The sequence below is a fragment of the Lotus japonicus genome, chromosome 1 (assembly GCF_012489685.1).
Source record: "Lotus japonicus ecotype B-129 chromosome 1, LjGifu_v1.2".
NCBI classification, from domain to species: Eukaryota; Viridiplantae; Streptophyta; class Magnoliopsida; order Fabales; family Fabaceae; genus Lotus; species Lotus japonicus.
This window is the reverse complement of record NC_080041.1, coordinates 21,348,212-21,376,195: the sequence shown is the minus strand read 5'-3', so window position 1 is coordinate 21,376,195 and position 27,984 is coordinate 21,348,212. Positions and strand designations below refer to the sequence as shown.

The window sequence follows — 27,984 nt, the reverse complement described above, 5'->3', positions numbered from 1 at the left end:
GCTAAGATGGGAGGACTATTAGTTGGGAAAAGATAAATACTATGTGTGTGTAGGATTTGTTTTTTTTTCCCCGTTAAAACTTGAATTTACAGCTATAAATTCTAGGGTATAATTTCAGATGATATTTATTACTTGTTTCTTTGGGGGGATAGAGTCATGTTATATTTATAAGATTTTGCTTTTTATATGAATTTTGTATACCTATTGGTTGAGTGATTTTGTTGTTTATTTGGTGTATTAGTTGGAGACTATTTCGGATAGGGAGACTTTTACTTTGGAGGAACTACTAGATGGTGATGCAATTATCCATGGATGCAAAAATCTTAACCGTCGCCTTATGAATTTGTAATGGTCTTCTTTTTCCACTATCATAGTTGTGTTTCTTATTAGAAATAAAATTTGCGTGGTGTATTTTTTAGTTGCTTTCCTGGTCTGTTTTTGCCATGAAGAAATTATTTCTATGAAGTGAATTATAATGTTAATCAGCAGAGTACTCTATAAACTAACATGTTGAATGTGGATAGTTACTTTTGACTTAATAGTATCATTAAGAATGAGATTATCGATATACTTGCTTGAAATCACTAAAGCGAACCCTTCTTTTGTCAACTTGGCTTTACTGCTACATCTTAATTTGTTAGATTAGGAAACAAAGTATAGGTTTGTGTTTCCATGTTGTTGAGTTGTAAGGTCTCAAGTCCCATACCTTGCAATTGGGTTCCTAACACGTACTCTCGTGGCCATGGTCCCATACTAATATGATAAAGGGTGGCTTAGAGCATTAGGCTCTGACCATTTTAAACCTATCAATTGCAAAAGAAAAAAACTATTGAAGCTTATGATTTCAAGTGCAATGTTATTAGAAAATTGTTTTTGTTCCAATATTTTAACTTATTAATATAATATAAGATGTATATGTATATTATGTATTCGTACTGCAGTTTTAGTAATTATACTAGTCTTTATTAATTGTAACTAAGGAAGTGTGATGTTTATATTCTCTATTGCAGTTTATCTGGAAGAGCACAGATTGAACAATTGATTCGATACATTGTCGAAGAAGCTCCTGAGGATACTGAAAAGAAACGAACTTTCAAGTAGGTTGCTCAAATTGGAGATTGATTGAAGTTTCTGTTTTGTTGGATATTTGCTGTGATACATCAGATTGCTGTTGTTTTGTAACAGGTTTCCTTTTATTGCTTGTGAGATATTTACTTGTGAGGTTGATATCATTCTTAAAACTCTTGTAGAAGAGGAGGAAGTAAGGCATCAGAACTTTTATACCTTTTAAGTAGGCAGTAATTTTTAGAAGAACTAATTGCTTTCCTTCTTGGCAGTTGATGAATTTGTTGTTCTCCTTTTTGGACTCAAAACACTCCCATAATAACCTACTAGCTGGATATTTTAGCAAGGTACTGATTTATTGAAATTTGAAGTTCACCGCATGTTTGGTTATGCTGTAGAATTGATTTTTGTGTGGTGGGCAGAATTGAGCTTGCTCAGAAATAAACCTTTTAACTCAAGAGTTACTTATGCTTTATGTCTCCAAGATCATTTGCCTTCAACCATTCCTGGTTTAGTTGGCCAGTCCTTTGAAATTGTTAGGATCTAATTATTGGGGATTTAGTTTTTTTTTTGGGAGCCCATCTTAGGAGATCTTTTAAATTGGGGTTGGGTTATTTTTTATATTTAGATTATCTTTTATATGAGGAGGTTATCTTTTATTCAACTAGTATATCTCCTTTATTTCTTAGGGGTTAAGTTCATTGTTATTAGCATTTGTTATTATAAATATGTTAGAGGCTTAGAGCTATTTGTTAGAGAAACTCAGAATTGTAAAAACTGTTTCTCATTGATTATTGAAAAGCTAATGATACAAGTGTTTAGTTACACCTTATATAGAACTATGAAGCTTGCCCAACAAGCTTAACAAACTCTAATGATTCAGTTTGACAGCTAAGCATAACCGCTTAGCCTAACTGAAAAGCCAGCTCATCATAACAACCCTAGTGCTGACTGTTAGTACAGTCAGCAACTTACTAAAGTGTAACTCTGTACACATTCATACTCTGTACCCTAATACTATTGATTGAATTATTGAGTTGTAAGTGGTCTTGTTAGGATCGATAAAATCCTAACAATTGGTTTGACCTGCCCTCCTATCCTTTGCATCTACCACACCACCCACCCCCTCCCAGCCTCCAACTACCACCGCTGCCCAACCACTGTCGACTCCACCACTCACCGAATATCACTACCGAACCCACCATCCGAATCGCCACCCCCAATTCAGCCCCTCCCATCGGTCCCAGTGTTGTCAAATAGCGGTATAGTGGTACTATAGAGTAGCGCTTGTTTGGCACACCGCTACTCCGCTCTTACCCGCTATTTGCCACTTTCTCCCCTTTAAGAGGCTGGAAATAGCGGATTTTTGGCTTACCGCTATAGTCCGCGATCCGCGATTAACAACACTGGCCGCTCCACTACCTGCTCGTAAAGCCGCGCGTCGCAGTTTAGTCCGCCGCTAGCAACGTTGTGCTCGGCCCGTTCTCCTCTATCTAGATCTGGGTTTTTTTTGTTGTCACAGATTTGTGGTCTTTTATTTTAGGAGTTCATATTTTATTTTTGAGAGCATCTTTTATTTAAGATATTATATTTTATTAGGATTATATCTTTTAAGATATTATCTTTCAGAGTCAGTTTATTATAGATAGGAGGATCCCTCATGAGGTTAGAGTCATGGGATTGAATTATTGAGTTGTAAGGGAATCATACCTATTGGAGAGGATCCAGCCTCCTGGTTCTAATTTATCTTTTATATTCCTGTTTATATAATAAAAATACCAAAAAAGATACCCCTTTATCCTCTTTTCTCTACCGTTTAGTTAGGATTTTTTCGATCCTAACAGAACCAACTCTATTGGAGAGGAACCAGCCACTTGGTTCTGATATCTTCTTTATTCAGTTTTTAATATAAAAAAATACCAAAAAATATTACTATTTCCTCTTTTTTCTACCATTTGGCTGTTAGGATTTTTCAAATCCTGACAAGAAATCATAGTTGGTAGTCTGTTTAATTTTCTTCCCAACATTTTTTTTTTTCATTTTTAAGTTCTTTTTACAAATAATCCTTGCCCTTGTTCTTATTAATTTATTATGCTTCTAGGTAGTTGTATGCCTGTCGCTACGCAAGACAGTTCCTTTCATGCAATATGTTCAAGTAAGTCCACAACATCTTAATTTTACTCGCTTGGATTTTTTTTTCTGTCCATGGCATGTTTTTATCTCGTTGAATTGTAGTGTGCAAATGATTTTTTCAAGACTAGATTCATTTTCTTTTGAGTAATGCTAACCAATTGGTCTGAAAAAAAATGTTTATTTGTTATTGTCCCCTGATCCATTAAAAAATGTTTATTTTTTATTGTCCCCTGATCCCTCAAATAAAAATTATTTAGTATTTGTTATTGTTATTAGGGTACCAAAGAAATTGCCCCGAACTTTTGCATTTCATGATACATGATGTCCTTTACTGTGTTATAGTTCTGCATAATATTCCTTTTTATATATAGGTAAAATTGTTAGATTATCTATCCAGGAAGACCTCATAATACCATATTATCATCATATCTTAACCTTATGTTAAAGCATCTTGGATGATCTTTTTGGAGTTGTTTCCATATTTCATTATATTCCCTGATTTGTGTTATTTGATTAGGATTAGGAGTGTAATACTAGTATTAGTAGGGGTTATGTGACCTTGCAAATGGAAGTTGTTGGTATGTGGTGGTTTGTTTAAAGTGGCCAACGTATCTAGATGAGTGATAATGAATCAGCACAATTTTGTAGTTTGTCCTCTGCTCCGGTGCATAGAACACCTAACTTCTGAAACATTCTCTTTATGTTTTCTTTAATCAATGGTAAAACCTATTGAATATGATTTGCTACTACCGGCAATGTTAAAACTTTACTTAAAGTCAAGAGTAGTACAGTTAAAAGCTGCTATAGAATCTTAACTTCTATGGATTTATATTCAGCTTAAACCTTGTAAAGAAGGCTCCAGACTAAATAACGCCTCTGAATATTACTTCAAAGAAATCCATAAAAGGTTTATGGGAAGCAATAATTGTGCACTTTTTCATTCGTTTGTACTGGAAAATTGTTAGTGCTTCTTGTTGGAGTGTTTATGTATACCTTGTTCAGGTTCAGAATAGATGTTAAGCTTGTGAATTTGAAAAACAACCCGCAGATTTTCCTCACTCTTATCCTGGCTTTCAAGATGCACAATTGCTAAAGCAAAAAGTATCATATATGTTTTGTGTGGATTTGAAAAATACACTACTTGTTTTCCTCTCATGTGGCTTTGATAGTAAATTAATAACACATCTAAAGCTGAAGGTTTAATGAATGTGTTAAAGCTTCAATATTGAAGGAAGTTGAAGATTTCAAGAATTTTTCTTAGCGGGTTACATTGTTATGGACTGTTTGTCTGCTTATTTCCATTTTGTGTGAACTTTCCAATGTCTTGCTGTTATTAATTTGTTAAATACGTTTATCCAGGCTCACCAAGAAATTCTGAAGAAACTAGTTGACTTGATTGGCATTACATCTATGATGGAGGTTGGCTTTTGGCTAAATTTCATTCTTTGCTTTGCTGTATATTATCTTGCTGATACATGTGTGATGGAATCAATAGTCATTTACTTACATTGTCGACCTACTTGATATCTCTTTTCTATTCTATAAGTGTATATAACATTAGTGATATGTTAAATATCGCAGAAGCTTGTAACTGTGCCAGCTCGACACAGGTTGTTAGTCTGTTAGCTTAGCTGTCAATTCTGTTAGGATCTAACAGAGCTTGCCTTGCAAGCTATCCCCTCTTCATAAGGGTGATACACTGCTGTAATCTTCACCAATTATGAATACAAGATATTCAGTTAGCAACTTCTTTTTCCCTCTTTCTGTTTCTGTTAACATATTCTATTCCCAAATGTGGGTTTGTGTGATGCAAGTATATCCCCAAGTACTCCTCTTATTCTTCTGATAAACGTAGAATGTTCCTACTGGGCAGAGTGCTATTTTGACTCTAGTATAACCTGCTCTCCGAATGAAGAAAACTGAAAATCGTATAATAATAATAAAGTGTCTATTGAACGTCCATTTATGACCCAAATAAAGCCAAGTTCTTATTCTAGTATTCTAAGATGACTAAATGACAAACAACGACAAATAATCTCAAATCAAATCTTCCGAATAAACGTGTTCCATAACATTGTCACAGAGACCGTTGAAACTTTCCCTATTTTCTCAACTATAACCTTTTGAGCTAAAATCAAGGCTTTTCATCATTTTTATGCGGCTGAAGTTTACTTCTCATGTTGACCAGATTAACTAGGGATTTATACTTCTCTAGATTGTAACCGGGTCTCCAATAGCACAAAGCAAATCTGAAATTGTTTTGGTCTTTAGCAAGAACCCTACAAATGATTTGTTAGCCAGTCTAGTGTTCCTCAGTTTGGTGCATAATTGCTGTGCGTTAGCTTCTGTTTGAGAATGGAAGTGTGGGTGAAGCTTATCCCAAGGTTGGTACGCATGCTTGCAACCAATAATCTTTGTTAGCGTTGAGGTCTTAACTGAAGGTTGTGGCCATGTAAGAAGAGCATCCTGCTGCTTCCAAGCAAGATTGGTATCATTAATAATATCTAGGCCTCTGATCAGATTTGAATTGAGCTTTACTGGAATCTTTGGATTCATAAGGAAAGTATGCTATCCATGACCAGTGATGATGTTAGGACCCAGCCAAATCTGATATTATTCAATGGTAAAGCCCTAATTGCCAAATAGGAATTGGGGAAAAGATACAAGGAAAGGGATCCAAACACCCTCCCTAGAACCAGAGAGGCCCAACGCTCTCTAAACCTTTATTCCAAATTGAATACAAAGATAACCTCATGCTCTCTAATTACTCTTATTTATAGGCAACTTGCCTCTTAAACCCTATAACTAACAAACTACTGACCCCGCTTAACTGCTGACTAGCTAACCCCGATTACCTATCAGATGACTTGTTTGACCAGTTGCTTCCAGAAAAGGAAGTTTGTCATCAAATATGTTGAATACAATTTGAGTGAAGGTGATCAAATTATTTGTGGGTAAGAAGATTTCTGACGAAGCTGTGGCAGGTGGCATTGTGCTCACCAGCGGCAAATGGCGACTGGACCTTTCATGGTTGGGGATTTTGGATTAGTTTCCAGTGAACATTAGGCTCTTGGTGCCGGAATAGAAAATAAGAGAGTAAGGGTGGTTGATTTGAATGATTATTCTATTATTGATTGAGCGAGTGTGATACAAAGACATTTATAGTATGCTTCAGCTATGGGTAGGTCTAATTGACACTAACAGAACTATTTGATTGACAACGGTCAATAACAAACTCCAACTGCCATCTAAGCTAGTATCCTATACAATAGGTGCACTCAACTATGCATACTACAAAAATCACGTTATTTTTTACCTAGACTTATCTTTAAATACTAAAGTGCACTGCTACAGAAACTATACCCAAGAAACATTCCTAGGATTAAAAACCCTTGTGAATAACAAAAATAAATAGCTCAATTTATATTTTTGTGTGTTTGTAATTCTAGCGGTAATTGCTCTCTTCCACTGACCAGGTTTTGAATCGCTTGATTGGTGCGGATGAGCATGTGTCTTTAAATCATGCGGATGCAATGCAGTGGATTGAAGCCACTGATGTGCTTGAAATGATTGTGGACAAGTTCATCTCTTCAGTAAGTATTGTCAATTTTTCAAAATCTGTGTTGGAGGATCTTGATTTATTTGTAAATATAAAGATTGTTACAGGATTCGGATGGATATATTTTGATATTGATATGGAGTGCATAAGTAGATTGTTTATGTGAATATTTAATATGCATTGATGCTATACAATTTCAATGCTGACTGCCACTGCCATTTTTAAATAGAATAGTGTACATAATTTTCTATTATGGAATGATCCTGTTATGCCCTCATAATGTTTTTCTTCATTTGATGTATATTTCTTTGTGTGGTTAAATTTCTATTTATAACCATTCTGTCCGAGGAATATCAGAATTTCATAAAAAAGTTGAACCAAGTGTGAATGAAGAACTATTAGAAATCAAGTGATGAAAGCTTGACATATGAAAGCACCAAACTCAGCTATGAAAGCTTGAGTGTACATTAAGAAGGCCAGAAAATTCATTCTCTGAGTGTACATTCCTTTGATGTGTACAGAATTCTCCTGAAGTGCATGCTAATGCAGCAAAAACAGTTTGTGCCTTTACCCGATTTGCTCCAGCGGGGCTTACTGTCAAAATATCTAGCCCAAGGTAGATTTTTAGATATTTTTTTTCTTTGTTAGAAATGCAAATCTATATCATTTTTTCATAACTTGAAGTTGATCCATCCTTTTCTATGTGTAATATCTGATATCCTCTACTATTTGCAGCTTTATAGGAAGATTATTCCGACATGCTCTGGAAGACGCTCGGCCAAAATCTGTTCTTCTTAACTCTTTGTCTGTATGCATATCTTTGCTAGACCCTAAGCGACTTGCATTTGGAGCTGTTCATTCATGTAACTGCCAAATAACTAATGGATCTACTGTAACTGCAAATCCTGAGATTGTTGAAGTCATGCTAGAAAGCCTAGGTAAACCTTCCTCCATCACTTGTGACCTTCATATAACCTGTTATTTGTAGGTCTCAACTCTCGAAGTTAGATATTGTTGAAATTATATATTTTAGATAAGGAAGGATGGAAGAGAAAGAATAAAGACTTAGAAATGTGATTGTGGTTTGTATATAATAGTAAGCATAGAATCTTATTTATTCTTGTCATAAACCAACTGTCCCAAAAGCCTGAGTGTTTGCAAAACAGAGTTTGGGTGAAAAAGTGGGTTGGTTGTCATGTTTTTTTTTGATAGGAAAATGTTAGTTGTTTGTAAATTACTACAAACTATCCCTCCTTAGGATTCGAACCCTGGCCCTTCACCTGCAATTACCCTTAGCTAAATCATGTAAGCTACCCATATGTTTGGATACTTTTATTTCGACAGTTTGATAGTGTGAATCATGTTTGGATAATATTAGTTCAAGCCACTTTTAAGTTGTATAAAAGGGTATTATTTTCATAATAGAATTAATATTGGATAAAAGTTTCATTCATTATTTTCTAACTACATTTTGATTTTATTATTTTTAGCAATAATAATTTTTTAACTGTTAGAGAAACTCAGAATTGTAAAAACTGTTTCATTGATTATTGAAAAGCTAATGATACAAGTGTTTGATTACACCTTATATAGAACTATGAAGCTTGCACAACAAGCTTAACAAATTCTAACTGATTCAGTTTGACAGCTAAGCATAACCGCTTAGCCTAACTGAAAAGCCAGCTCATCATAACAACCCTAGTGCTGACTGTTAGTACAGTCAGCGACTTACTGAAGTGTAACTCTGTACACATTCATACAGTGTACCCTAATATCCTCCCGCAAACTCAAGTTGGGTGAGAAATTAATTTCTCAGTTACATTGAGTTTGGTTCTAAGAGTCTCAAAACGTGTAGGAGAGAGTCTTCGTAAATATATCTGCAAGTTGATCAATGGAGGGCACATGTTGCACATGAAGAGAGTTGTTGAGGACCTACTCCCTAACAAAGAAAATATCAAGCTCCATATGCTTGGTTCGAGTGTGCAACACAGGATTATGAGTTAAAGCTACAGCCCCCATATTATCACAAAAAATTCTGGGAGTGGAGAAGGGGACTTGAAGTTCATGAAGGAGGGATTGAATCCAAAGCAATTCTGCAGAAGTATTTGCCAGACTCCTATACTCTGCTTCAGTACTAGAACGAGCAGCCAAAGTTTGCTTCTTTGAAGCCCATGAGACCAGGTTAGGCCCAAAGAAAATACAAGACCCTGAAGTGGACCTCCTATCATCAGGATCTGACCCCCAATCAGCATCACAAAAGGCCTCCAAAGGGACTAGTTTTGTCAAGGAACAAGGCCTGATGTGTAAACCATGATGAATAGTGCCTTTGAGATACCTAAGAATCCGCTTGACTGCCTTCCAATGCTCTTCTAAAGGCTGACTAAGAAACTGGCAAACCTTGTTAACTGAGTAGCTTATTTCTGGTCTAGTCAAGGTGGCATACTGCAATGCCCCTACTATAGACCTATATAGAGTAGGATTATCAAAGTAATCATCTCCAAACTTGCTCAATTTAGCACCACTGACCATAGGTGTAGATGCCCTTAGCATCAGCCATTTCTGCTCTTTCCAGCAAATCACCAATGTACTTAGACTGAGTTAAAAGAAGAGACCTGTCCTGGAGATGGTGAACTTGCACACCAAGAAAATAATCCAACTTTCCCAGCTGCTTCAAAGCAAATTCTGAGTTAAGTTGAGTCACAACCTTCTGAACCAGAGGAAGAGAGTTTCCAGTGATGATTATATCATCAACATAGACCAGAATATAAATGCAGTTAGTTGATGTATGAAAGGTAAAAAGAGAGGGATCACAACAGCTTGGTTTAAAGCCATACTTAACCAAAGCAGCCCTAAGCTTTTCAAACCAGGCCCTAGGGGCCTGCTTGAGCCCATATAAGGCCTTGTTTAGCCTGCAAAGATTAATTGCAAACGTAGCCACTAGATGATTCAACAGAAGCAGGGCCCCATAGATCAGCAAAGATTAATTGCAAAGGTGTATCATAAACAATACTAGAAGATGAGGTGGTAACCTATGTGATTTAGCAACACAACAAAAATGACAAACATGAAACTTTGCTTTATTAGGTACTGGAATTTTACAAGTGGAAAGAGAAGTTTACAGAGCCTCATGATGAGGGTGCCCTAGTCTATTATGCCATAAGTCATAAGGACTATGACTAACTACAATACTAGAAGAAGATGCACTAGTATTAGGTACATTAGAAGTGGACTGAGTAAACTTGCTAACACTAACAAGATTTTTAGTTATATCAGGAACTAGCAACAAGTTTTTAAGAGCAAGAGTAGGGTTTGAATTATAAGGAGAGGGAAAGAAAGCAGAACCAATAGACTTAATAGCCAAACCTTGACCATTCCCCATGAGTATTTGATCTGATCCTGCTAGGGACACACTATCAGAAAGAGCTGAAGCATCATGAGTAACATGATGAGTTGCTCCAGAGTCTGGGAACCAAGTGCTCAAGTTTGTGGACTGTCCTGAAGATGGTGGTCCAGTGTGCATAGCCTGAGGTACCCTTGGCTGAGAAACAAGAGCTCTGGGAAACATGCCAAAAGGTGAAGGTTGAGCAGGACCATAGCCAAAAGCAGAAGGCTGCATCATTGTAGGTAAAGGATAACTGAGTCCTGGACCATAGCCAGCTTCAGCAAATGAAGCTCCAAACTGAGCAGGAGAACCAAAAGTGCCATTCCACGAAAATCAGAATAGCCAAACTGTGGAAACATTCCAAAAGAGGAATTGATTCCAAGAAGAGAAGACAAAGCTGCTTGTGGTGGAACACCAGTCTGTGCGATCGCCACCACGACCACCACGATTGGATCTGCCTCCACGACCGCCATAGTTGTTATAGCCACCGCGATCATTGTGGCCATGCGAATCGCCAGATCGACGATCATCGGAGCTAGAGGTACTGTCAACAGTGCTCGCAGCGTAATTGACTTCTGTGTTGACTGACAAGGGCGGCGCAACCGGTGTCGATGGCGGCGGTGCAGGTGTCGCTGACGACGGAGAGCTCTGAGTAGACGGCGGTGGTGCAGTCGCTTGAGCCAGAAACACAGCTGGCGGAGAAGCCTGCATCTGGCGCGTACGCGAGCGATCCAGACGCGCTTCGTGCACGATGATCATTGCGTCAATGTGCGAAATCGAGCAAGGCTCATCATGATTTTGTACAATCGTCATGAGATGACTATACTCATCAGGTAATCCATCAAAAATCGCCTCGAGATGTTCACGATAGGAGATTGGATCTCTGATCGTGACCAAAGCATTCACGATCGACTTGATACGCTTCAAGAGCTCAGAGGTGCTCTTCGATCCTTTGGTGATGGTGCGCAACTCAGATCTGAGTTGAGGTGACTGCGCCAGCGACTGTGCATGAAAGAAATCGAGCACCGCTTCCCATACTTGCCACAATTGTGTGCAATTCACCACAGTCGGAAGAACAGAGGATGAAAGCGAGGAGAGAAGCCACGTAAACAGTGCAGAATCCTGTTGCTCCCAGATTTGATATGCAGGATTCTCAACTGCATTCACACGATCTTCTTAATTGAGAAATCGTGGTGGAATCTCAGGACGAGAAAGAAAACTCTGCAATCGATGTGTTCTGGCGATTCCTTCAACATGTTGCTTCCATGAGAGGAAATTGGAGTCATCAAGCTTCAGCGTGAGCTTGTGTACCAGCGTAGAGAAGCTCAACTGTGGTTGAGCAACCGCAATCGGAGTTGGAGTTGGAATTTGAGTTGCAGCGCCTGCAGTTGCAGAGGCTACTGGAGTTGCAAAAGCTTCATCAGCCATGGCGATGAAGAAGAAGAAGAAAAAATCAGAGAGATAAATCCCAAGGATCGTTCAGTGCTCTGGATACCATGTTAGAGAAACTCAGAATTGTAAAAACTGTTTCTCATTGATTATTGAAAAGCTAATGAAACAAGTGTTTGATTACACCTTATATAGAACTATGAAGCTTGCACAACAAGCTTAACAAACTCTAACTGATTCAGTTTGACAGCTAGGCATAACCGCTTAGCCTAACTGAAAAGCCAGCTCATCAGAACAACCCTAGTGCTGACTGTTAGTACAGTCAGCAACTTACTAAAGTGTAACTTTGTACACATTCATACAGTGTACCCTAATATTAACTTTTTTAGTTAATATGAAATTGTAGAAGTAAATAAAAAAATGCAATTATTTGAAATCTGTAAACTTAAAACTAATAAAATGCAGCAGGGTGAAGGAACTTGGTTAGGGCTCTCACATAACGGTGAGGGAACAAGGAGGAAGAAAGAAACTGAACAATATATCGTGATTTAAGGCTGCAGATAAGGAAGGGCAGTTATTGTCAACGAATATTAGCTGATGATTTTAAATTCCTAATTAATTCTTCAACTGACCCCCGGATCATGGAAGTATTGACTTGGGTGAGTTGAGTGAAAGGTGGTTGAGTGAAAGTGCGTTCAGAATTTGATAAACAAAATGGCACAAAGTTACAAACAACCCAAAAGTGCTTTTGAAAACCCAAACTGAAAAACACACTTTAAGCTTTTGGGTGAAGACTTATAAATGATTATAAATCATATTTCTAACACGTCCATTCATGCACTATCCCGTTAGGTTTGAAGCATGGACAATGCACATGCCCACCTACGTTGGTCTGAAGTTCAACTTTTTAATGAGAATAATGGGGCAGCAAGGATTAAATTTAGACCTTTTGGTCATAGAGGCTCTAATACTATATCATAAACCACTATGTCATAAACCCACTATCTCAAAAGCTTAAGTTGTTGAAGACACATGATGGTTTTATATTATATTTCTAATGCTAATACTAGACTGATACTCCTAATCATAGCTAAATAAGGATAACTAATCATGATAATTTCTATACTTTTAATTCTAATTAAATAAGGAAACAAGTAATGGATTTGGATCCTCTCCATCCAGCTTCTTTCCATCCCCTCTCCATCCAAAATTTGAGCCATTGATTTTGAATTTTAAAGGTGAGGATTAATTCATGTTTTCTCTATCTTAAATTGATCCAAGCCTTTAAATACAATTCCCTTTTTTTTCTCTCTTCTTAAATTGATCCAAGCCTTTAAATTTCAAAATCAATGGCTCAGATTTGGATGGAGAGAGGGTGGAGGGAACCTGGAAGGAGAGGATCCAAATCCACAAGTAATGAAGTATATAGAAATTGGAAACCATTACTAAGATATAATCCATGATATTGTAAATTACTCCAATATAAAACAAAAATAGTGAGGCATTTATCTTAGTGTAACTTATATGGACTTTTATTATTTTGTTTGTATTATTAGCAGGGTTGTTAATGGCGGATAGCGTAGTGTAGCGGCAAGCCGAAAAAACGCTATTTCGAGCGCTATTGCGTCTCTATAGCGGCAAATAGCGGTGAATAATGGAGTAGCGGTGAACCCCCAGAGCGCTACGCTATAGCGTTATTGCGCCGCTATAGCGCGCTATTAACAAGCCTGATTATTAGGTGTGAACTCTATATAGCATTCTTAAATAACCACCATGGCAATAGTGCTGCCAGATTTCATCCCAAATGGCATAAAAATGCCATAGTGGAGGTTTCCTCATGCCTCATGGTGGCCAGCTGGCCACAATGGTCATGACTTATGGGGGGATGATGATATGCTGCCAGTGTTGTTAATTGTGGATGGTCGGTCATGGAGGGAAGCCAAAATCCCGCCATACATGACAAACAATGGTGGAATATAGCAGAATATGGTGGAAATGATGGTCATATGGTGGGTTATTGGCCATGGCTGAAAGCCAAAAACTGCCATGGCACTGCGATGGCGGATATTTGATAACATTGTGCTGCCAAGTTGAGGGCTAAATGTGGACACCGCTTGTTTTGTACCAAGGTCTACTTGAGGAATAAAGGAATATACTAGTAAACCCTAGCAGAGCATAAATGGATAGGTGATGTCAAATAAGGAAATTCTCTCATTAATTATCAAAAGGTGTCTAGTACAATGAGGGGACCCCTTTTATAGTGGGTGTAGTCTTTATCTAGAATATTCTTATGTTTGGGCCTCACAAACGAGGCCCAAATCTCTATGCAAATAAGACAAAAGGGGATAGAATAGGACAGTTGGCCTGGGACCACATATCAGGCGAGCGTCTCTTCACTGCCCTGGGGTCGCCAGGTGCTGAACAAGATCAATCCCGCCCTGCTGTTTGAGTATCTGGGCGGGCATTTGGTTAAGGCAGGCCCGCCCAGCCCACCGCTGTTTAGGGCTACTTTGTAGTTTTGTGGGGTAGTTCCAACTATATTCTAAGAGCAGTTTAAATACATGAACAAAATGCTATTTAACTTGCATTTTCATATGCATCTTATACGATTATTTTTTTCATCCCCCTATTGCTTTATTCCACCCTCCCCAAGCACAAAGTGAAGTTCATGGGTTTCAATTAGGTTAGTCCATACCCCTAATACTTCTAGAGTCCATCGAGCTAAATCTATATTTATGTTAGCATTGTACCTTGATGCTATGTGTGTCTGCAATTGCATGCTTGTTCTGTATTTTTGTAGTTATAATGTGACTATTTCTACTGGAGAAAAGAAATGCTAATCTGCCTTTTATCCTACAGGTGATCTGCTCAAGCTTCTAGATTTTTCTTCTGCTGAAAATATCATGCTAACTTCTTTTGGCAAGTTACAACCACCGCTTGGAAGACATCGTTTAAAGGTAAACAGACTATTGGTCATATTGCTTTTGACTATTTGACTTTGGTAAAAGGCAGTTGAATTTTGGACATTTACTGTCTCATTATTCTTGAATTTTCATCTTTGCATAATATTAACTTAAAATTTGCTCTTTCAGATTGTAGAGTTTATATCAGTATTAATAACTGTTAGTAGTGAAGCCACTAAGAAGAAATTTATTGATCTTGGAGCAGTACAAAGAATAATACACTTGTTCTTTGAGTAAGTTTAGCTATTCTGTTATCTTGTGCTAGCTGCTAAAGTCATTTTTTCTCATGCCTTGATACACTTGTTGAATGGCGTAGGTACCCATACAACAACTTTCTGCATCACCATGTAGAAAATGTTATAATATCATGCTTAGAGAGCAAGAATTCTTCTCTTTGGGAACATATTCTCCATGATTGTGATTTAGTAGGGAAAATTATCCAAGCAGAAAAGTGTGTTAATCTTGAAGCGGATACAAACTAGGTACATGATCTTCTGTCCCCCCCCCCCCCCTTCCGAATAAAAAAAAAGCTCTCCGATAAAAAAAAACGGCTTGCGGATGAATCAATATTTATTTGTTTGTATTTTGATTCACAACTTTTATAGATTTTATTTGATAAATGGATATTTCATATTTTTAATTTGGTAATTGTCTTTGCAAAATATTCATGCAGCCAACAATACCTGCTGCGGGTAAAGCGTCACGCAGGATAGGAAGCATTGGACACTTAACACGTGTTTCTAACAAACTTATCCAGTTAGGAAATAACAACAGTGTGATTCAGGAACATTTGCAGGCCTGTTACTTTGTCTCCATCAATTTCTGTTTTCGGTTTTCGATTGTTTAAATTTGTACATTGCTATACTATTTGGTATTCTTGATCAATTTTTTCTCTTCCCAGTTACTAATTGCCTTCTGTTTTGATATTATATTGAATATAATGAGTCTTTAAAGTTAAGTCCATAATCTTGAAGCTCATTTTAAATTTAAATTTTCAGGGCAATAATGAATGGACAGATTGGTACATAAATGTTCTATCAAGCCGAAATGCTGTGGAAAATGTCTCTCAATGGGCGTGTGGGTATGTTGTTTTTTTACAGCAATATCTTTTTCTACCCCATGGGTTCCTGCCTGCGAAAGGGGTTTTCACGGGATTTCTTGTCTTGCAGAGTGATTAAAGAAATGTTGTGCTGTATTCTTTTCATCATGTTTGTGACGCCCTGAGCTGAGAAGGGCGAGGATTGATCGCCTTCTTGGTGGAGGGACGCACCACACCCGAACAAGAGGTATTCTTAAAGTGTATAGGGATTGACTATACAGTTGAGGAGAACATAAGAGATTTGATTAGTACTACTCATAACAACAAGTTGCAACTTCTTTTCGGGAGCCCAACTGATAAGAACTCCATGGTTAAGTGTGCTTGCCTTGGAGCAATATCGTGATGGGTGACCTCTTGGGAAGTTTTCCCGGGAAGTGCGCGAGTGAGGACAAAGCGCACTGAAAAGACTCGTGTCGTTACCGTGAGGCCAGTCGTCAGATCGGGATGTTACAATTGGTATCAGAGCCGACCTCTCCCAGTACGGTGTGGTTCGAGGACGAACCAAGCGGAAGTTGGTGGGCCTGTGACGCCCTGAGCTGAGAAGGGCGAGGATTGATCGCCTTCTTTGTGGAGGGACGCACCACACCCGAATCTGGTGATACCCTGATTTCAGATCAATCTTCGAGAAAACAACTGCTCCCCGAAGTTGGTCCATCAAGTCGTTTATCCGAGGCATCGGATAACGATTCTTCACTGTCACCTTGTTTAGTTGTCGGTAATCTACACACAACCTGGACCTCCCGTCCTTCTTCTTTACCAACAACACTGGCGCTCCCCAAGGAGACACACTCGGTCGAATAAATCCCTTTGAAGAGAGATCATCCAACTGTTTTGCCAATTCCATCAATTCCGCTGGTATCATCCGATACGGCGCCATCGATATCGGTCCCGTGCCGGGCATGATGTCAATGTAACGCCCCGATTTCTCGGACGTCACGAAAAACCAAAAATCATGATGATGTTCCGTACATCACTATCGTTTCTTGCTTCCGCCACGATAGAGTTCACGAACGCCGGTGAACCCTTCTTCAAATGGTACGAATTCAAATAATCCGTAATGCCTGAATCCGGAAATACCACGGCCTTGTTAGCACAATCCAAAAGAACATGATATTGCGCCAACCAGTCCATCCCCAGAATCACATCGAGCTCTTTAAGCCCTAAACATATAAGGTTTGCAAGGAACTTCCGATCCTCGTAAACCAACGGACATTTCAAGCATGCCGTGCGAGTAACTAAGCGATCGGCAGCAGGGGTTGTCACCACCATATCGAAAAGTAACTCTGAGGTTAGCAACCCTATTTTCTTCGCACACTCATCAGATATAAACGAGTGCGTAGCACCCGAATCAAACAAAACCATCAAGGAGATACCAGCAATAGTACACGTACCCTGAATAAGATCTTCAACACCCTCAGCTTGCTTGCCAGTAACAGCAAAGACACGTCCCTTAGCAACTGGACGTCTCCCCCTTGCCGTATTCAACACAGGTTCAGCTTTTGGCGCATCAGGACAGTTTGTCGAGATGTGCCCCGTCTTCTGGCACTTCCAGCAAGTAATCTCTTTCCCACATTCATTGGCATAGTGCCCTTTCTCATTACACTTGAAACAAGTAACATCTTCTCTCGGAGTTTTTGCTCCGACTTTGGTAGATGATGTCCTACCAGTTGCATTCTGATAAGGCTTCTTCTGACCAGCCCTACCCTTTTCAGTCTTCCCAGCTTGTTTCTGACCAGACCTGATTGGCCCTCCACTTTCCTGTCGGTTCCCTCGACGATTCTTCATGACCTCAACCTCGCGAGACTTCTCAACCAGTTGTTGAAAGACTCTGACTCCCAAAGGTCTGACGGACTCCTCAATTTCATCCCTCAAACCAATCATGAAACGGTTGCAGAGATACCCTTCATCAACTTGTTCTCGGAAGAAGCGAAAGTACTTCGACAGACTCTCCAGCTTGGCTGCATATTCCCCAACAGTCATGCTTCCTTGTTTCAGTCTGAGGAAACGGTTCTCCATATCATCTCTTGCAGTCTCTGGAAAGTACTTGTTCAGAAAAGCTGTTTTGAATGAATCCCAGGTAATAGCCACCTGGTTAGTCGTCATCAACAGCCTGGTGCTCCTCCACCAGTACTCTGCATCCCCTTTCAGCATGAAGGTAGCGAGATTCACCTTCTCTCCATCAGTTGTGTGCAAAGCTTCAAAAATCTTTTCCAGCTCTTGGATCCAAAGATCCGCTTTCTCGGGTTCAACTTCCCCTTCAAACTTTGGCGGGTTCTGCCGATTGAAATCAGTTCTCATCCTGACCTGATCCTGGTTCAGCTCCCGTTCCAACCTCTGCGCCCTTCTGGCATGTTCTTCAGCCTCTCTCTGAGCTTGGGCAGCGGCCATCGTAACACTAGCATTGGCCTGCTGAGCCACCACTTGGGCCAATTGAGCCATGGTCTGAGCGAGCTGAGCGTTAGTTGAGTCCTGTCTAGGAGGCATGATGTCAAACCTGCTTGTTGATAAAACCACAACCAAACGTCAGTTCCTCAGTCAGAGAGATCATCTAACAGTAAAAACTTTCAACCAAAGCATCATGGCATTGATACTCCACTCCAAATAAGATCACACTTCAAACATCTTAGCAAACAAGTCTACCCAATCTCACCGCGAAGTTTTGAAAACACATTTATCAAACAAAACACCACGAGTTCGGAAACTCGTAAGCCCAAAACCCTTAGTGCTCTGGTTTCTCAACCGGAGCTCTGATACCACAATGTAACGCCCCGATTTCTCGGACGTCACGAAAAACCAAAAATCATGATTTTCACAAAGAATTTTCGCCGTCCATTTATTAATCTTCATTAAATGACAAAGATCCAACTATTACGAAAGTTCTCAGCGTTAAATATAAATCAAATAAACAAACGTGCGAGTAAGGAAAACGAACGATTGATATAAATCCAATAACTGAAATAATGTACGGTGGCCACACCCATGTGTGTAAACAAAACCACCCTAGTAATCTGACAAAATTGTTTACATTTGAAAATCAACTACAAGTACTTCAAAGTAAAATAAAAGCTCCAAAAATAAAACAGCGCTCTCAACCCAATCAAGGCCACTCGTTGCAGCCTGCATCTTCTCTGGCCCACATGTTGGAAGGCTCCGGTGTCTCCTCTCCTGGCTTCGGAAGCTCAACTTTCATGTCCAGGTTCCACTGCCTCAATGCCTCCAAGCTCCACCCAAACCCTAATGGTACGGGATCCATGAGTCCCTGATTCAGCTCTTGCTCGGGTGGTGCAATGGGGCTCACCGGCTCCTCCTTCGGCACCAAAAGTCCCTCTGTCGGACTCCGGTACTCGGAAGTCACTGAAGGCTCGCTCCCCTCGCCTGACTCGTAGCCTGGCCCCTCACTAGGGTCCGACTCCGAACCGCTGAGAAAATCCATCCCTAAGGGGAGTCCAAAACGGAAGGGTGCGTGAGGAAACCGAATCTTCCCTCTGATAGGCTGAGTCTCAACAATCTGCCCAGCTTGGTCTCTTTTGAAGATGGTCGCGCCGCCGACGTACACGTTCTTCTCCTGGCGGTAGTCGACACCCCAGGCCGTGTCCTCATCAAAACTATGGAGATAAATCTCCCAGTCCTGATCCACTAGCTCCTTCCGGATCACCATCTGTTGGCGTTAAGCGCCCAAACAACAAATAGCAAATAGAGAGGGTCAACTTCTGACTCTCAAATATCTCTAGTCTCTAGCATGTTATAGACAATATAATATCATCATTAATCAACAGAACATAACTAAAAGGTTAATCACATAGCCTAAGTTTCAGTTAGTCTATGCGTCCTCACTTTTCACACAACCACCTTTCACCTTGGATCCAACACCATTCGTCCAGCAGACGAACAACACCATGAGCAAAGCTCACAACATCATGACGTTCCTTGGAACGACCACAGCACACCATGGGTCAGACACCCACAAGTCATAACATCACGGTTCAAACCGCATTCACCCTCGCGTGCAAGTTATCCGTTTTGTCTCTAACGGAACCACTGTTCTCATGGTTCATAGTCCTAACCAGACCTATGTTCCACTAATCATAATTTACTTGCATGCGAGTAAACATCATAAAATCCTAGTCTCATGTTACTACTTCAAGTAAATAGACAGGCATTTTATCTCATGTTATTGAAATTAAATAACATCATGCATAATTTCACTTAGCAAATAAGGCATACTTGAACTAGCATACATCAACTAACTAGTTCTATAGCATACTAAGAATTTATCATATTAACTTAGTAATAAATCATACATCATATCATCACTTAGCATAATATTGAATACTAATACTAAGCATGTTATCAACCACACTCGCATACAACTTCACATGCAGGAAAGCAGTAAGACTTCTCTAGACGGAAGTGCCCTCACCTTGGCTACGCTTTCCACGCGAGATCGAGTACGTTCGATCTAACCTTTCCGTGCGCGAACCTGCACGGACCAACAAACTAGGGTTAGAATTTGAAGGAAAAAGGAGCATCATTTCCCCCCTTCAAATATTCGAACCCCATCCCCTAAAACCAAACAATATTCCATCTTCTTCTTGTAAACAAGAAGAAAAAATACTTGAGTTCACTACTTCCCGAAGGAAGCAGAGCTTAGTTACTATAGGAATTATTTCCTATAGAGGTCAAGAAGAACTCTGGAGAGGGAGAGATAGAGACTCACAAAAATTTGGAGAGCTCTGAGTTGTGATTTTCCCTTCACTAGAGACTCCTATTTATAGTGGAGGGTGTGGAGGTGAAAATACAATAAAACCCTTATTTTCAGCCCAAGCCCAGGGTTAAAATATAATTTTAATAAACTTTAATTCAAATTAATTACTTAATCACCAAGAAAAATCAAAATATCCCAAGATCCCCTCCAAGATGCCTTGGCCGCCCCCCTCATCTAGGTAGTTAGGATATTTTTCTGATTTTCTCTTCAATTAAACCCTCAAATCAAGGAAAATTGGTTTAAATTTCAAAATAAAGCCCTAAACCCTAGCAACTAGAGTTTTCGGCCACTCTCTCTCTCCTTAACCAATTTTCAAAAATTAAAAACCTTCCATATTAGTTTAAATAAAATCTGAATTTTTTTTTTTTTTTAAAATAAAGATGACCCAAAGCATTTATTTCATTATAAAATATCTCCAATATCTTTGCCCTTTTAAACCAAATTTTCGGCCAACATAAAAAAAAGGTATATCTCCAATTTTCAAATCCTATCTTCTCAAAATAAATTAATTCAAAATAAAAATCTGATTTAAATAAATTCCCATAACACTTTATATTTATTTAATAAATAAATAAAACTCCTCCTCCAATATAATAGATATGAGTCTCGAAAATTCCCTTTTTGCATATTTTATGCACTACCCAAAATTATGCATGTGCATGCACGCATATCGACTACTCGCGCTTTACGTAATAATTAATTACGTAATAAATTACTATACAAGCGTTATAGTAACAATTAATCAGTATTTTCTCCTTACTGAAAATAAAACATCGTACTTTATATTATTCTTCAATAATACAAAACATAAATAAATCCCCGGGTCTTACAATGTAACGTCCCGACTTGACGACTGGCGTCACGGTAACAACACGAGTCTTTTTCAGTGCGCTTTGTCCTCACTCGCGCACTTCCCGGGAAAACTTCCCAGGAGGTCACCCATCATAATATTGCTCCAAGGCTAGCACACTTAACCATGAAGTTCTTATGAGTTGGGCTCCCGAAAAGAAGTTGCAACTTGTTGTCATGAGTAGTACCAATCAAATCTTTTATGCCCTCCTCAACTGTATAGTCCATCCCTACACAGTCTCGGAATACCTCTTGTTCGGGTGTGAGATCGGTTCATTCATGTGCCCCTCCGCCTAGAAGCCTGCCAGGAGTCGCTCCTTGGCCGTGCCTCACTGCACCGGCGATCACTCCCCGCCCTCGTCGGCCCCGGGTGTCACAGGCCCACCAACTTCGCCTTGGTTCGTTCCCGAACCACACCGTACTGGGAGAGGTTGGCTCTGATACCACAATAGTACACGTACCCTTAATAAGATCTTCAACACCCTCAGCTTGCTTGCCAGTAACAGCAAAGACACGTCCCTTAGCAACTGGACGTCTCCCCCTTGCCGTATTCAACACAGGTTCAGCTTTTGGCGCATCAGGACAGTTTGTCGAGATGTGCCCCGTCTTCTGGCACTTCCAGCAAGTAATCTCTTTCCCACATTCATTGGCATAGTGCCCTTTCTCATTACACTTGAAACAAGTAACATCTTCTCTCGGAGTTTTTGCTCCGACTTTGGTAGATGATGTCCTACCAGTTGCATTCTGATAAGGCTTCTTCTGACCAGCCCTACCCTTTTCAGTCTTCCCAGCTTGTTTCTGACCAGACCTGATTGGCCCTCCACTTTCCTGTCGGTTCCCTCGACGATTCTTCATGACCTCAACCTCGCGAGACTTCTCAACCAGTTGTTGAAAGACTCTGACTCCCAAAGGTCTGACGGACTCCTCAATTTCATCCCTCAAACCAATCATGAAACGGTTGCAGAGATACCCTTCATCAACTTGTTCTCGGAAGAAGCGAAAGTACTTCGACAGACTCTCCAGCTTGGCTGCATATTCCCCAACAGTCATGCTTCCTTGTTTCAGTCTGAGGAAACGGTTCTCCATATCATCTCTTGCAGTCTCTGGAAAGTACTTGTTCAGAAAAGCTGTTTTGAATGAATCCCAGGTAATAGCCACCTGGTTAGTCGTCATCAACAGCCTGGTGCTCCTCCACCAGTACTCTGCATCCCCTTTCAGCATGAAGGTAGCGAGATTCACCTTCTCTCCATCAGTTGTGTGCAAAGCTTCAAAAATCTTTTCCAGCTCTTGGATCCAAAGATCCGCTTTCTCGGGTTCAACTTCCCCTTCAAACTTTGGCGGGTTCTGCCGATTGAAATCAGTTCTCATCCTGACCTGATCCTGGTTCAGCTCCCGTTCCAACCTCTGCGCCCTTCTGGCATGTTCTTCAGCCTCTCTCTGAGCTTGGGCAGCGGCCATCGTAACACTAGCATTGGCCTGCTGAGCCACCACTTGGGCCAATTGAGCCATGGTCTGAGCGAGCTGAGCGTTAGTTGGGTCCTGTCTAGGAGGCATGATGTCAAACCTGCTTGTTGATAAAACCACAACCAAACGTTAGTTCCTCAGTCAGAGAGATCATCTAACAGTAAAAACTTTCAACCAAAGCATCATGGCATTGATACTCCACTCCAAATAAGATCACACTTCAAACATCTTAGCAAACAAGTCTACCCAATCTCACCGCGAAGTTTTGAAAACACATTTATCAAACAAAACACCACGAGTTCGGAAACTCGTAAGCCCAAAACCCTTAGTGCTCTGGTTTCTCAACCGGAGCTCTGATACCACAATGTAACGTCCCGACTTGACGACTGGCGTCACGGTAACAACACGAGTCTTTTCAGTGCGCTTTGTCCTCACTCGCGCACTTCCCGGGAAAACTTCCCAGGAGGTCACCCATCATAATATTGCTCCAAGGCTAGCACACTTAACCATGAAGTTCTTATGAGTTGGGCTCCCGAAAAGAAGTTGCAACTTGTTGTCATGAGTAGTACCAATCAAATCTTTTATGCCCTCCTCAACTGTATAGTCCATCCCTCACAGTCTCGGAATACCTCTTGTTCGGGTGTGAGATCGGTTCATTCATGTGCCCCTCCGCCTAGAAGCCTGCTAGGAGCCGCTCCTTGGCCGTGCCTCACTGCACCGGCGATCACTCCCCGCCCTCGTCGGCCCCGGGTGTCACAGGCCCACCAACTTCGCCTTGGTTCGTCCCCGAACCACACCGTACTGGGAGAGGTTGGCTCTGATACCACAATAGTACACGTACCCTGAATAAGATCTTCAACACCCTCAGCTTGCTTGCCAGTAACAGCAAAGACACGTCCCTTAGCAACTGGACGTCTCCCCCTTGCCGTATTCAACACAGGTTCAGCTTTTGGCGCATCAGGACAGTTTGTCGAGATGTGCCCCGTCTTCTGGCACTTCCAGCAAGTAATCTCTTTCCCACATTCATTGGCATAGTGCCCTTTCTCATTACACTTGAAACAAGTAACATCTTCTCTCGGAGTTTTTGCTCCGACTTTGGTAGATGATGTCCTACCAGTTGCATTCTGATAAGGCTTCTTCTGACCAGCCCTACCCTTTTCAGTCTTCCCAGCTTGTTTCTGACCAGACCTGATTGGCCCTCCACTTTCCTGTCGGTTCCCTCGACGATTCTTCATGACCTCGATCTCGCGTGGAAAGCGTAGCCAAGGTGAGGGCACTTCCGTCTAGAGAAGTCTTACTGCTTTCCTGCATGTGAAGTTGTATGCGAGTGTGGTTGATAACATGCTTAGTATTAGTATTCAATATTATGCTAAGTGATGATATGATGTATGATTTATTACTAAGTTAATATGATAAATTCTTAGTATGCTATAGAACTAGTTAGTTGATGTATGCTAGTTCAAGTATGCCTTATTTGCTAAGTGAAATTATGCATGATGTTATTTAATTTCAATAACATGAGATAAAATGCCTGTCTATTTACTTGAAGTAGTAACATGAGACTAGGATTTTATGATGTTTACTCGCATGCAAGTAAATTATGATTAGTGGAACATAGGTCTGGTTAGGACTATGAACCATGAGAACAGTGGTTCCGTTAGAGACAAAACGGATAACTTGCACGCGAGGGTGAATGCGGTTTGAACCGTGATGTTATGACTTGTGGGTGTCTGACCCATGGTGTGCTGTGGTCGTTCCAAGGAACGCCATGATGTTGTGAGCTTTGCTCATGGTGTTGTTCGTCTGCTGGACGAATGGTGTTGGATCCAAGGTGAAAGGTGGTTGTGTGAAAAGTGAGGACGCATAGACTAACTGAAACTTAGGCTATGTGATTAACCTTTTAGTTATGTTCTGTTGATTAATGATGATATTATATTGTCTATAACATGCTAGAGACTAGAGATATTTGAGAGTCAGAAGTTGACCCTCTCTATTTGCTATTTGTTGTTTGGGCGCTTAACGCCAACAGATGGTGATCCGGAAGGAGCTAGTGGATCAGGACTGGGAGATTTATCTCCATAGTTTTGATGAGGACACGGCCTGGGGTGTCGACTACCGCCAGGAGAAGAACGTGTACGTCGGCGGCGCGACCATCTTCAAAAGAGACCAAGCTGGGCAGATTGTTGAGACTCAGCCTATCAGAGGGAAGATTCGGTTTCCTCACGCACCCTTCCGTTTTGGACTCCCCTTAGGGATGGATTTTCTCAGCGGTTCGGAGTCGGACCCTAGTGAGGGGCCAGGCTACGAGTCAGGCGAGGGGAGCGAGCCTTCAGTGACTTCCGAGTACCGGAGTCCGACAGAGGGACTTTTGGTGCCGAAGGAGGAGCCGGTGAGCCCCATTGCACCACCCGAGCAAGAGCTGAATCAGGGACTCATGGATCCCGTACCATTAGGGTTTGGGTGGAGCTTGGAGGCATTGAGGCAGTGGAACCTGGACATGAAAGTTGAGCTTCCGAAGCCAGGAGAGGAGACGCCGGAGCCTTCCAACATGTGGGCCAGAGAAGATGCAGACTGCAACGAGTGGCCTTGATTGGGTTGAGAGCGCTGTTTTATTTTTGGAGCTTTTATTTTACTTTGAAGTACTTGTAGTTGATTTTCAAATGTAAACCATTTTGTCAGATTACTAGGGTGGTTTTGTTTACACACATGGGTGTGGCCACCGTACATTATTTCAGTTATTGGATTTATATCAATCGTTCGTTTTCCTTACTCGCACGTTTGTTTATTTGATTTATATTTAACGCTGAGAACTTTCGTAATAATTGGATCTTTGTCATTTAATGAAGATTAATAAATGGACGGCGAAAATTCTTTGTGAAAATCATGATTTTTGGTTTTTCGTGACGTCCGAGAAATCGGGGCGTTACAATGTTCATCTAGTACATTACTCTTCTAATAATTCTTCGATATCTAAAATAATACTGAAATTGAGGCTATGTCTGGATTGGTTATCCGGGTCAAATGTAGTGGAATGGAAATAATGATTGTATTACTTGGATTGATTATAGTAGGATAAGATGCATTACATTCCATTCTCCATTAAATATCCAAATATAGCTTGATGAATGATATAGGTTTCTTTCTTAACGAAACTACATTAATCACCATCCTTGCTGATGAAACTATTGAATTATTGATATCATACTTCTACTTTCGGTCAATTATAATTGTCTGGATATTTTATTGGGATATTTTAGAAAAATTTAAGGCAGCTATGATAGTATTGAAACCTTATTTTAAGGTAATTCTAATATTCTAATATAACTATTAAAAGCCTGCTATGCTAAGATTGCCAAACCCTTCCCTTGCATTGTGGTTTATTTTTGCATTTTGTAGTCACTCTGGTTTTTTTTGTTTTGTTTAAATAGACACTTGTGATGATTTTAATTTAATTGATGTTACAGGAGACCAACAACATTGCATTACAGGTCAAAAACAATGCAAATGCAGGAAAGTGAAGTACCTTTATCTGATAGTCCTCCCATCCCATTTTAGCTCCTCGTGGCTGCTTTTATCTTTTTTTTTGGTAAGCAAAAAAGAATATATCAAAATAGCACAAGCAGTGCTGAAGTAACAAATTACATCACAACACAGGCCACAAGAGTGGCTGCTTTTATCTTTGTAAAAAGGCATGGCATGGCTGATATGGACTCCAAATTTGGGGCTAGTCAGATGTTTTATCTTTTCGGATAATTATTACTTACTTATATGCAGTCAATTGTAATTAAACTTAGCATCTCTATATGTTAATTAGTTTTATAAGTTTTGTTCTTTTCAAGTCAAAGTTGCATTTTGACTTTACAATTTGTTTATTGAACTTTATACCTTTGGGAAAGATTGAATAAGGAAATTTCTATACCTTAGGGATTAGGGTAGTGATTACTTGTGGCCTGAATTAGAAATTGTTTCTTATCTTTGATTAACTAGAATTAGGTAGTAAGGAATTAGCTATCACTAGTTAATTGGAAGATTTTCTAGACCAAGTAAATAGCGAGTGAATAATTAGGCAACACACCAGAGATGAATGAAACTGAGATCATATATAATTAGAGTGGGTAGCACAAGATAGTTAATGAAGTCAAATCTCCAATGCATCTTCTCTATTGTTTCTACCAACAAGATAAATCGCTTTCGTTTTATTTTATGCACTCATTGAATCGACCAATAGTCTACTTTTTATTTTTCGTCCTTTCAATGTGAAATCATTGAATATTGGGTTGCTTCGGGCAAATTTGTACAATTGCAGATTTGCTATCAATGTCAAAGCTCTGTTTGTTTATCATTTGGAATCATATTTACTTCCTTAAACATAGCCATGTCTGTGACATACCTTGCGAATACGGTTTCAGAGTATTGTGCATTTTAGTGTTTGAAGATTAAGATCCAGGGATAGGGAAATCTATTATGGCGTTTAAAAGCTAGAATGTTTTCCCAAGAAACAATAGTACCTGGTTTTATATTCCCAAATTGAATTGAAGTTCCGGGTTTTAAAACCCAAAACATGAAATTTGTCGTAAATAAAATTCTGGGCTTTAAAAATTGGAATCTAAACACAACATGCACCAGGTTTTAAAATATGGAAGTTAATTTTGTTCTGGGCTTTTAAACTCTTGTACCTCAATTCTCTTCATATCTCCCTCTGGTAGGTAGTGGTTTTTCACCCTTTGATTCTACTCTATTAACCCTATGAGATAAGAAATGACGAAGGAAAGAGGTAAACTTCAAAATTCTCTATTAATTCTCTTATGTAAACAACAAAACTTATTTATGAGCATATTCTCTGGGCCATTAAAGGATTTCTATCGTACCTATTCACAAGAAAAGAAGGGTCTCAAGTTGTGTTCACGGTCACTCAGAACATAGGATAATAATGTGTAAATATTTAAAAAAAAAAACTAAATAATTTTATTTTAATTAAGTTTCCAAAATCTTAACTACTTTAATTTCTAACCCTAAAACTAATAATCAACACTAACTTAACTTCTACCCCTTCCTCTTCAGATCAAAACCCCCAATTTTAAGAAACCCATAAATTAGGGTTCTTCATCTTCTTCGTCTTCTCCCTTCTTCCCTTCTTCCCTTCTTCTCCATTGAATCCATCAACTCTTCTCCCTCGATTTCTTCTTCCATTCTTTCCCTTCCATCAAATTCATCCTCTCCTCTCCTCTCCTTCAATTTCTTCTTCTCTTCATTCACTCGATTGGGAAGAAAAGGAAAGCATATCAGGAAAATAGAGTTAATGGGACATGCAACTGT

General features: G+C 39.8%; 1 pseudogene; it reads left to right on the top strand.

Annotated features, from left to right (window-relative positions):
* The first annotated feature begins 6 nt into the window (after positions 1-6).
* LOC130734108 (uncharacterized) lies at positions 7-26,506 on the top strand (annotated as a pseudogene).
* The last annotated feature ends 1,478 nt before the right edge of the window (positions 26,507-27,984 follow it).